The 10,832-nt window shown below is 39.1% G+C and overlaps 1 long non-coding RNA gene across 1 annotated transcript; it reads left to right on the top strand.

The window, feature by feature from the left end:
- The first annotated feature begins 462 nt into the window (after positions 1-462).
- Positions 463-10,592, top strand: LOC139016814 (uncharacterized). The gene is made up of 3 exons (XR_011472729.1): positions 463-530; positions 10,070-10,180; positions 10,533-10,592. It is a non-coding gene; the product is annotated as an uncharacterized lncRNA (long non-coding RNA).
- Positions 10,593-10,832: the final 240 nt, after the last annotated feature.

Consider the following 10,832-nt stretch of genomic DNA (forward strand, 5'->3'; position numbering starts at 1 on the left):
TGGTTCATCGGTCGAGGCACAACCACTGAGCCACACCAGCTAGGCATTATTTCTGAGATTTCCCTGGGTAGGGCTCCTAAATAATTTTTTTTTTAATTCATAAAACTTAAAGTAACAAGTTGTTTTGGAAAAGTTTGCTTAAAAAATGAAATTACACTTGAAGCAATATTCATATCAGAAACCTCCCTTCCTGTAATCTTTGCCTGCCACTGCCTCACCTGGAGTGCTCCAGGGAAACAAATGTTTTCCCCTCCCCAGTTGATTCCATTATGTTTTCTAAGGAACTAACTTATTTTGAATAATGATAGTCCAATGCAATGGTTAAATGTTTACTGGTGACTTAGAGACTTTGTGAAGAGGGATGATTTCAGTGAATGGACATTACTTATTGAGCACCTACTTATTAGCTGTGCACTTCGCATATATTAGTAATTGACATAACTGTTTCCTTATTTTTTTGAACAGATATTGAAATTTAGGCTCACAAAAGTTGCCTGTTCAAGCTCTCAGCTGATACGTCAGAAGCCAAGGTATGGAATTATTTCCACTTGATGCCAAAGCTCATTTGTGCTACACTGTGTTACCTCCTACATCCTCATATTTAAGCTAATTTGAATGAGTTGTAGTTGCAGGTTTAATAAGAAGAGAGATCAATTCTATTTATAGTTTTAGTATCAATTTCTAAACCCTTCCCAGTCACTCCCTCCCTTCTCTTATTATGCATTTTATTTTAATCATCAATCTATACAGTCATTTCATATTTCCTTTTTTCCTGTACATTTATTTATCTTTACCCCATTTTTCCTACTGGATTTCTTTATAGATTAGTAAATGGCTATTCATTTGTACAAATGCAGCTATGTGGAAAGGATTGCTGTCTGGTGTGAGAATAGAAGAAAATTAGGGTTAGGTAATAGGAGAATAAATATGGAATGCAAAGATATTCCTGGGGACTGTTGGAACATGTTTCCAGATATTGAAGTTAGGCAAAACCACACCTGTTCCAGTTGTTAACACCATATTCATGGTTACCTTAACCTGAAAATCTTGGCTTGGTTCAGTACGATGACTTAAATAGATTCACACGTGTTCATTTATTTAACAATGTTCACTTGTGTCAGTGAATCTTCAAAACCTAAGTACATATTATATTTGCACATTTTCAACATAGAAAAGGATATGCCACTAAACATGATTGTTTGCTAAAATAGAGACTTTGGGAAGAAATTATCTAAGTTTTCAAAGGTTCATCTGGCAGTGATTGTGATGGGAGGCAGATAAATGCAGCTGAACAGACACGTCAAAGAATACCAGTCATGAAATGGAAATCACGTCTCCCGCGTTCTCGAGCCTTGTCCTGCTTCTTACACTTATTGAGCACTTACTGCATCCTAGGTGTTCTGCTGTGAACTGAGGATGCTAAACAGCACCACATGGATCTTTTCCTTGAGATCACAGTTTAGGGTCCTGCATTAATTTTTGATCATTGCCAGCAAGATGGCAAGTTCTAGACAGAAAGAGATGGATACAGCACAGTAGACCATGGAGCTTTGCAGGGATCCCACATGTTGCAGCCTGCCTGGACTGCCAGGTCTCTCCCTCACAAATACCAACCGAGGGAAGGACTTCTTTGATATGCAGAAAAGCATAGAGCACTTGTTGGCTGGCTGTTCACCTTTACTCAAGTTTCTTGTCTTCTAATCAGAGATGGGCAAATAGGTAAGAGCTAGGTAAGGAGGCGGGAGTCCTGTTGTCAGCTTCAGGTTAAGCTCTTTGAACCAGACAAGAGGTTTTTCCTCTATGTCACAGAGTGTTGTGAAATTACTTAATTTCTATCTCCTCTGAAGGCTGGCTTTATTGTAAAATGTTTACTTAATCACCAGGAGAAACGGTAATACATTTATTTTAAGGTTTACACATTTTATAGTTTATTGCACTTCTTAATTTTTGTGTTTTTTTTTTGTTTTTTTTGGTTATTATCTCACTTTGTCTTCAATCTTGTGATGACTGGGCTATTTTTATAATTCACACTGACCAGGTAAAGCCAGAAAACACGACTTGCCAAAACTCACACATTCTGCTAGTGGCGTTTCTCGTTTAGAATTTGAAAGCTCTCTCTTCCGGACCACTGCCATTCTCTGAAAACTGTCTCTTGCCCACTGAAAGGCCCAAAGCTCCCACTTGAGCTGTGCGATTAGCTCACTGATCAGGGCTCAGAAGAGAGGGGTTATTTTCACTTAAACTCAAGAGGACAGGTGAAAAAGGCCGAGTCACATACATGGAATCTAAGTAACAAAATAAACTGATGCACGGAGTGGACACAGAGACATGGAAGCATGGAACAGAGTGGGGAATCTCAGAGGGAAGATGGGGGAGGGTGGGTGGGAGGTAATCAATCAAAGACCTTGTATGCATATAAGCATAACCCATGGACGCAGACAGTGGGGTGGTGAGGGCCTGGGGCAGGGGGCAGGGATGGGCTGGAGGGGGTCGATGGGGAAGAAAGGGGACATATGTAATACTTTCAACAATAAAGATTAAAAAAAAAAAAAAAAGAAAAAGGCTGAGTCAGTCCCATGGACCCAGAGCCTGGTTTTCTAAGAAGCTCAGGTGAGGATGCAGTGCTGAGGACTCAGTGTATTCCTTGCCTTCTTTGCCTAAGCTGTTCACTCTGCCTCTAGCCACCTCGTGACCTCCTGGTAGATTTCTTCGTTTAGCTGCAGTTATTTGGCCTGGCCTGTGTGATCATGGTTCTTCTGAGACTGGTAATGTTGGTGGCATATTGTTGTCTTATGTATTATGACTGACACAACTCTTGCTTTACATAATATATATTTTTAATATTTATATCAGATGCAACTTTTAATTGATAATCACTAAATATAAACACATATTTAAATATAATACATTTTCTTCATTCAACAATTATTGAACACTTAGGTGCAATATTGTTACCGAACTGCAAGAGTTCATGCACCTGGCACTGGCAGAGCCAAACACTAGACACTGAGAGCTGCAGTGGAGAAACATTGGCTGCTTTAATATGAATGGTTTCATCCAGAAGAATGTGACGCTAGTGCTCAAAAGCCTGAACTCCACACTGGTGTGTAGGTTACAGATGACATATGGCAAAATCACAAGTCACTGTGGGTTAGGGGCTCAGGGTTGCCTTTGGAGCTGATTGTTTGAAGGTACGGTAAGGATAATGAATAATTTCTTCAGGTCTTGAGAACAGCCCTGAGTTCTGTTCTGGTGTCCCTCTGTCTGGTCTCATGGGAAAGTAGGTATGTGGTCATTCCACCTTAGGGCCTAGGAGCTGAAACATAACTTAGGTTAAGATGTTATCTTTAGCCTCCCAGAGGCCCAGGCTCTGTGTGACCATTAATCAGGTCTGGACTCCTGTCTTCTGCTGCCTCAAGGGTTGCTGATTATCTGATGAAAGGATATATATATATATATATAGAGAGAGAGAGAGAGAGAGAGAGAGAGAGAGAGAGAGGGAGAGAGAGAGGGACAGGAGAGATGATTTGTAGAGCTACCATTTAAAAGTAAATTTAATCAAAGTCATAAGGACCCTTAGTTTTAATATTTTATGTTAGCCCTGGATGGACATACAAAGATGAATATAACAAAGTCTATGTTCTCCTGAAGTTAAGGTATAGTTTATTATAAAATATACTAGAGGCCTGGTGCACAAAAATTTGTGCACTGGAATGGGGGGTGGTCCCTAAGCCCAGCTTGCCCCTATCACATACTGGGAGCCCTCAGGGGATGTCCTACTCCCTACTCCCCGTGGGGAGTGGGCCTAAGCCACAGTCTGGCCTCCCTTTGTGGGAGGTGACCAGGCTGATCAGGGGAAGGCACCAGCCCCATCACCCCGCTGTTGCAGCCACTGCCAGTCACTGTAGCCACCAAGGTCTTTTCATCAACATGGACTCCAGTCCCTTTACCATGAAAAAATGACAACTTTCTTTAGGCATTTTCAAGATGTGTCTTTCATAGGATATGACATTTCTTTCTTTCTTTCTTTTTTTATCCTCACCTGAGGATATGTTTCCATTGATTTTTAGAGAATGTGGAAGAGAAAGGGAAAGACAGAGAGAAACATCAAAGTGAGAGGAACATTTTGATTGGTTGCCTCCTGCATGAGCCCTGACCTGGGCCGAACCCAGGGAGGAACCTGCAACCTAGGTACATGCCCTTAGTCAGAATTGAACCCAGACCCAGCAGTGGGCAGGCCGAGGCATTATCCACTGAGCAAAACCAGCTAGGACAGGATATGACATTTCTTAGCCCTCCAGCAGTGTACCTTCCTTTTTTTCTCCAGGAGTGTGGTGAAAAACCCTAGATCACCTATTTGGACACTTATTACCCAAGTTACTAAGAATATTACTGGTGGCATACAAGGAGCTTAACCAATAGCCAGTCAGAAAAGGTGTTTCCTCTGTAGTTCACACCAATTGCCAACTTGGCCCCTGCCCAGGCCTAACGCCTCTGGCCGAGTCATTAGCCCTGGGCAGAGGACCTCCAGCTCCCACCATGGCCGGCTCTGCCCCTGCTACCCATGATCGCTGGCACCGCCCCTGCCCAGGCCTAACGCCTCTGGCCGAGGCATTAGGCCTGGGCAGGGGACCCCCAGCTCCCCGCCATCAACGCGATGGCTCGCTCCACTCCTGCTCTGTCGCTTGGCGCCTATGTTTGCAAATTAACCGCCATCTTTGTTGGTGGTTAATCGCCATCTTTCTTGGCAGTTAATTTGCATATCGCCCTGATTAGCCAATGGGAAGCGTAGCAAAGGTACGGTCAATTACCCTTTTTGTCTTTTATTAGATTAGATAGTTGCCTACAGAAGAAATTGGAAAAAAAGTAAAAAGTAAAACACGTACATACCACCCATGATACCATGACTCATAGATAATCTATGTTGATATTTTGGAATCACCAAAACAAAATCATATCATGCATCAATTTAGTAATCTGTAATGTGCCCTTATCACTTACTGCTGATTAGGGTGAATCTCCATTTGATAGTCTGCTGCATCATTGGTACTGATGGCAAAGGATTCCTTTGTATAGATATTCCATTTGTTTAGTGAATCCCCAAATTTTGGCTAGTCAGATGGTTAAAAAGAAAAAAAAAAACACCCCAAAACTTTTGCTGTCATGAACTTCTACGTGATAAGCATTTCTTTAGTCCTCTTTTTCTATGTAGCCATATTTATTCACCTAGAGTACATTCCTTAAAGTTCAGTGAGAGGATGGAGGTATGCACATTTTAAGGCTTTGGTTATTGCTGCTAACCAGCCCTCCAAAACCTTGCTGGAACTTTTGCAGAATAAATACTTCCCTTTGATGGGACTAGGAAGTCATGGCTGGTGGGAGGGGGCCTTATAGTAGAATCTTGGTGCTGTGATTGTATGTTTGGGTGCCACACCATCGGCTGTACTGAGTGGGCAATAATAAAGGGAACCTTCAAAAAAATCTAGTTATTAAATAAAATGTAAATGTATTATTTTGAATGATATACTATTACGGACAGGGTACTTCAAATGTTAAAATAACTCTTGGGGAAGCTGGGCTCAAGCCTAAGTTTTTGAATTTAGCTTTTATTTAATTGAAAAAGATCCAATACTTTTATATCTTTAACATTTCTAAGGTACAAAAGAACCTGTGCAAAAAAAGTTTTCTTCTGACATTCATCCTCCATCCAACCATTTTTCTTCAGGGGCATAGCATATTATTAGTTCCTTGACTGTCCATCCAGGGATATTCTATGCGTATATGTACAAATGAGTAGAAGCCCCTCTACCATTTTTATGCCCGTGCTAATACAATGTACACTTTACTTTGCCCCCTTTTTTTTTTTTTTGCACCTTACTTTTTTTACTTATTAACTTTGTGTAGAAACCATTCCAGTTCTTTACATAAAGAACTCATCTTCAATTTTTATTTTAAACAACTAATATAGTATTGCATTGTTTGAGTGAATCATTTATCTAACTAGGCACCTACTGTTGGTTTGAAAATGTTTGTCATGGTAAAAAAAAAAAAGCTGCAATCTAAAAGCTTTGAATATAAGTCATTTTACTTATGTGAGAGTATATGTGTGGAGGATAAATTCCAAGAAGTGAAACCGTTAGAAGAAAGGATTTGTACATTTGTAATTTTAACACACAGGGTGGGACAAAAGTAGGTTTCCAGTTGTATGTGAAACACAGTTTATACTTGTATTATTTTTTATTAATTACTGAATTATTTTCCATACAAGCAACTGTAAACCTACTTTTACCCCACCCGGTATATTGCCAAATTGTTCTAAGAAATCATGTCAATTTGCACTCCCACCAGCAATTATGAAAAAGGGTCTATTTCCACACAATCTTGCCAATGAAGATTTTATTATAACTTTTGATATATATCAATTTGATAGGTGAAAAATAGTATCTCATTGCAGGTTAATTCTCACTGATCATATTATGAGTGCACTGGGGCAAGATGTAAAACATAGAGGAATGATTTATCTTTACTCTTCTGTGAACCATCTGCTAATATTCCTTTCTATGTTGTTGGGTTTTTTTAGTTATTGGCAACAGTTTTTATTTATTAAGAAAATTAAGGAAATTCATTTTTTGTGTGATGTGGAAGACTTTTCAGTTTATGTTTCATGTTTCCACCACTATATTCAACATGTAAACAAAACCTCATTTCTGATGAGTCTCCAGAACTTGCAGATCTTTTGCCTCATTTATCTATTTCCATGTAATAATACTCTTTTGTTTCTTTCCCAATACAGTTATGTCTTTCCTGTAATTAAGTTACAATGTTGATAAATTTCAACGTCCCTCTAATGTTCCTTATTTCTGAAACATCTTTAGGGTACCTTCCAAAATTCTACTGATAATAATCTTACTGCTAAGAGTACTCCTTCCTACCAAGAGTTATTTCCATTTTCTAAAATATATTTTTACCCATAAAGAAATGAATTAACTTCTAAACTTCTAAAGTTTAGAAGCTCACAGTAGCATAGACCTCTCTTTTGAATTAAGCATTTTTCACACCCAGGTTTTGCTAGGTGTATGTGATAAGCTGTATTCCCTGAGCTCACTCCTTAGACCTGAGCCACTGTGATAGTTGTGCTCTGAATCTACTCCTCCAGGTGGGGTGCCCCCTCCCTGTCTGCTGGTACATTGGGTCTGTCCCAGGAGGAAATAACTGTACCACTCTTTCTCATGCCCTCTTTGTCCACCGATGAATTTTAGTGGATTATGGTCAGCCAAATACAAATTCTGAAAACATAAAGAACAGATTGTAATCGGCAAACCCTTTGTTTTCAAGTTATTCATGTGGCTTTAGGCAATAACACAAAGCTCTCTTTGTCTTTGACAAACAGAAAGAACCTCTTAACTCACCAAGTATTTAAATCTACTCAATGCGATGGGTGGGCTGATGCGCGAATCCTGGCCGGGTACAAAGGAATTGCTGTGAAAAATTCATTCTCAAGCCATATATGCTGCTAAATTTGCAAACAGAAATAGCACTTTGGTAAAAGACTGTGAGGAATTAAAGAATGTTCAAAGATTTACAGTGGGAATAATCCAAGGGGTTGGGAGCCAATAAAGAATGGCTTAAGGACTCGTGGGTACTTAGCCTATAAAAGAGAAGTCTCCAGAGATCTTTAATAATGAGTTTCTGGGTCATAAAAGAAACATGGGAAGGATGGTGCCTAGGAGGTCTTTATCTAAGAATAAGGGGAAATGAGCACATAAGACATGAGGAAAAATACAGGTTAGAAACAAGATAACACTTTGAATATGTTCACTTAAAAATAAAACTGTGCTCCTTTCTCTAAATATATTACAGTTTAATTTAAAAAAACAGATGGATTCTCATCTGTGTGTGATGGCTTTGGAATGGGCAGAGACTGAGAAGTAGTGTGGCTTCGGCCATCAGATTGCTTGGACTAAATCCTAGCTCCATGGCTTCCTGTTTGAGTGTCCAGAGCAAACCACTCTCCTTGGTTTTCCTAGCTTCATTTCTCACTTCTAAACTAGGGATAATAATAGTAGCCACCAACTAGTGTTGTTATGAGAATTAGATAACATATGTGCCCTACTTATGATTAGGTTTTGTTTTAAAAGGATGACCTTCCAAATACCAATGGTCTAAACAAGAGGCACATTGTTTTTCTCTTGTGAATAATTCCCAGTAGATGTCTGGGACCAGAGTAGGACTGGTCTCTGGAACTGAGCTCACTTGATTGCTCCACTCTGTAGGACTTCCATTCCTAAAAATATGTCTGTTCTAGCCACCTGGTCTGTGCTCTAGCCAAACAACAAAGATAAGGAAAAGGCTTTTTCTTGAGAACACTTTCTGAAAGTTGCACTTCTTTTCCCAGTCCATTGGTTAGTTGCATGGTAATATGTAGCCACAAGGGAGGTTGGGAAACATAATTCCAATAACTGCATCTTCAGAGAAAAAGAAAAAAAATGTCAGCTGGTGTAGAAGTTGCTATCTGCTGAAGTCATGCATATTTTAACTTATTCAAGTTCTTCCCCCTCCTTGCCCCCAAAGCAGGTATAACCAAAGTTACTAATTCTACTCAAGTGGACACTAAATTATTTCCTTTCTGAATGATGACCAACCCTTTCTTTGAGAATAGAGTCTTTCATGCTTTGATTTCTCATTCTTTGTTTTTATACAGTACATGGTGGTTATAATTATTATTGAGAAACCAGGTCTACCAATGATCAAACAACTGTATTGTACATATTGTGTCCCAATGTGCTAGATTACCCACATATCCTTGCATTTGATCCACTCAACAAGCCTGTAAAACAGTGGTTCTCAATGGGGACAATTTTGCCCCACAAAGGATGTTTGACAATGTCTGGGAAGAATTCTGATTTTTTCAACCAGGGGTGTACCAGTTTCTAGTGAGTAGAGGACAGGGATGCTGATAAATATTCTACCGTGTAAACTTCCTACAATAAAGAATTGTCTGATATAAAATGTCAGTAATCCTGAGGTTGAGAAACCCTGCTATAAGGTCCCATGACATCTGTATTACAGATGAAGAAAGCTCAGAGTGTATCAGTAACTTGACCAAGGTTATACAGCCTGTAAATGACAGAACCAGGCCTGGAACCTTGCTATATCTGGCTCAAAGTCTAAGTTTTCCCCCTAGAGAGGCAAGGAAAATTCCAGTTTAGGGAAGGTGGAAAATTAGTACATATAGACCAAAAGTGCAAAAATCGTTTTAAGGGATAAGTGAATGAAAATACATCAGTGTCAAATAGAGTATCTAGCAAATTTTCTGATCTTGCTGTGGTACCTGAAATTAATGCCTAGAGTACTTGATAAAGAGAAACAAAACTGTTATCATGTCAGAAAAAGGGGAATTGTTTTTATCTTTCATTTAATCACTTTATTTTGTGTTTCTGAAAATGTTGTCAGTGCATGCTAAAGCTTAAAAAAAGACATAGGCAATCAGAAAAACTATTTTAGGTTTCCAGGAAAAGTGATAATTGAAAAATGATCTATTATGGATAGACACATTATAATGGAACCAAAATTGATACCAAGAAGGACTTGATATTATAGTGGTAAACCACTTGAAATGCTAAGCAATCTTTCAAGTGAGTTAATTGCAGTTTAGGAATTAGAAATAGAGCATTTGGCTTATTAAAAAGCAGGACCACCTGCTCATTGGACTTATTTGAAAGGAACCACTTGGCACCTTATTTGCTATTTAGCTAAATATAATGTACTGGGGATGTATTTATAACCTTATATATATTCTCATGCAAGCATTTTACAGGAACTGAACCTAAGTATTTTAGACTTTTGTTCATGAAAAGGAAGTAATACTTCCTCTAAACGATATGCATAGAATTTCCATAATAGAAAGTGGCAGAATATGGAAGTGAGGAGGGCACGTTAGATGTTACCCCTATGTTTTGGAATTTGGAAATAAGATTGAATGCTGATTATTTCTAACTTTGGGTTGGGGTATAGCTTTTTGTTGTTGTTGTTAATCCTCACCTGAGGATATTTTTCCACTGATTTTTAGGGGGCGTAGAAGAGAGAGGGAAAGACAGAGAGAAACATCGATGTGATAGATTGATTGCCTCATGCATGTGCCCCGACCAGGGCCTGGGCTGGAGAGGAGCCTGCAACCAAGGTATGTGCCCATGACCAGTATGAATCTGGGACCCTTTGGTCCGCAGGCCAATGCTCTATCCACTGAGCCAAACCAGTGAGAGCTGGGATACAGCTTTGAAGATGTTGTACTTAGACCAAGATGACTTCAAGTGGAATTTCTTGATCCACCTAGATCAGTTTATGGTGCCGCTACCAAATATTTCTAGATTGCTTGATAGCTCACTTTTCAGGGCATTCACCAACATCATTACTTTTGTTTATTTATCTCTTTCCTCTAGAATGTAAGCTTTGTGAAGACAGGATTTGTGTCTAACTTTTGTGGTATTAGATATTGCCTTAATGGATCCCTGAATATCTATTTTTCTTTTCAGGTGCAGGTAATTTAGTTCAAGGAGGACTGCACAGAACACAAAAGAACACCTAGATGGGGGAGGAAGTGGAAGGTGAGTAATTTGTATACACAGAGAAACAGAAATTGAAAAAAACAGAAGATTATACAAAAATTTTAATTGGAATTCTGGCAGTATATTAAAAAACTACTTCAAAATAGGATAGGAGAATAGTTACAAAATAAAATGGTACAGAAGGGTTTCCCTACCACCTGCTATCATCTTCTAGAAGTTAACATGCTCATAACTTGTTTTTAATCATTCTGGCGGTTAGTTTCATGT

Source organism: Myotis yumanensis, unplaced genomic scaffold (assembly GCF_028538775.1).
Source record: "Myotis yumanensis isolate MYYU_CA2020_CCGP unplaced genomic scaffold, mMyoYum1.0.hap1 SCAF_9, whole genome shotgun sequence".
NCBI lineage: Eukaryota > Metazoa > Chordata > Mammalia > Chiroptera > Vespertilionidae > Myotis > Myotis yumanensis.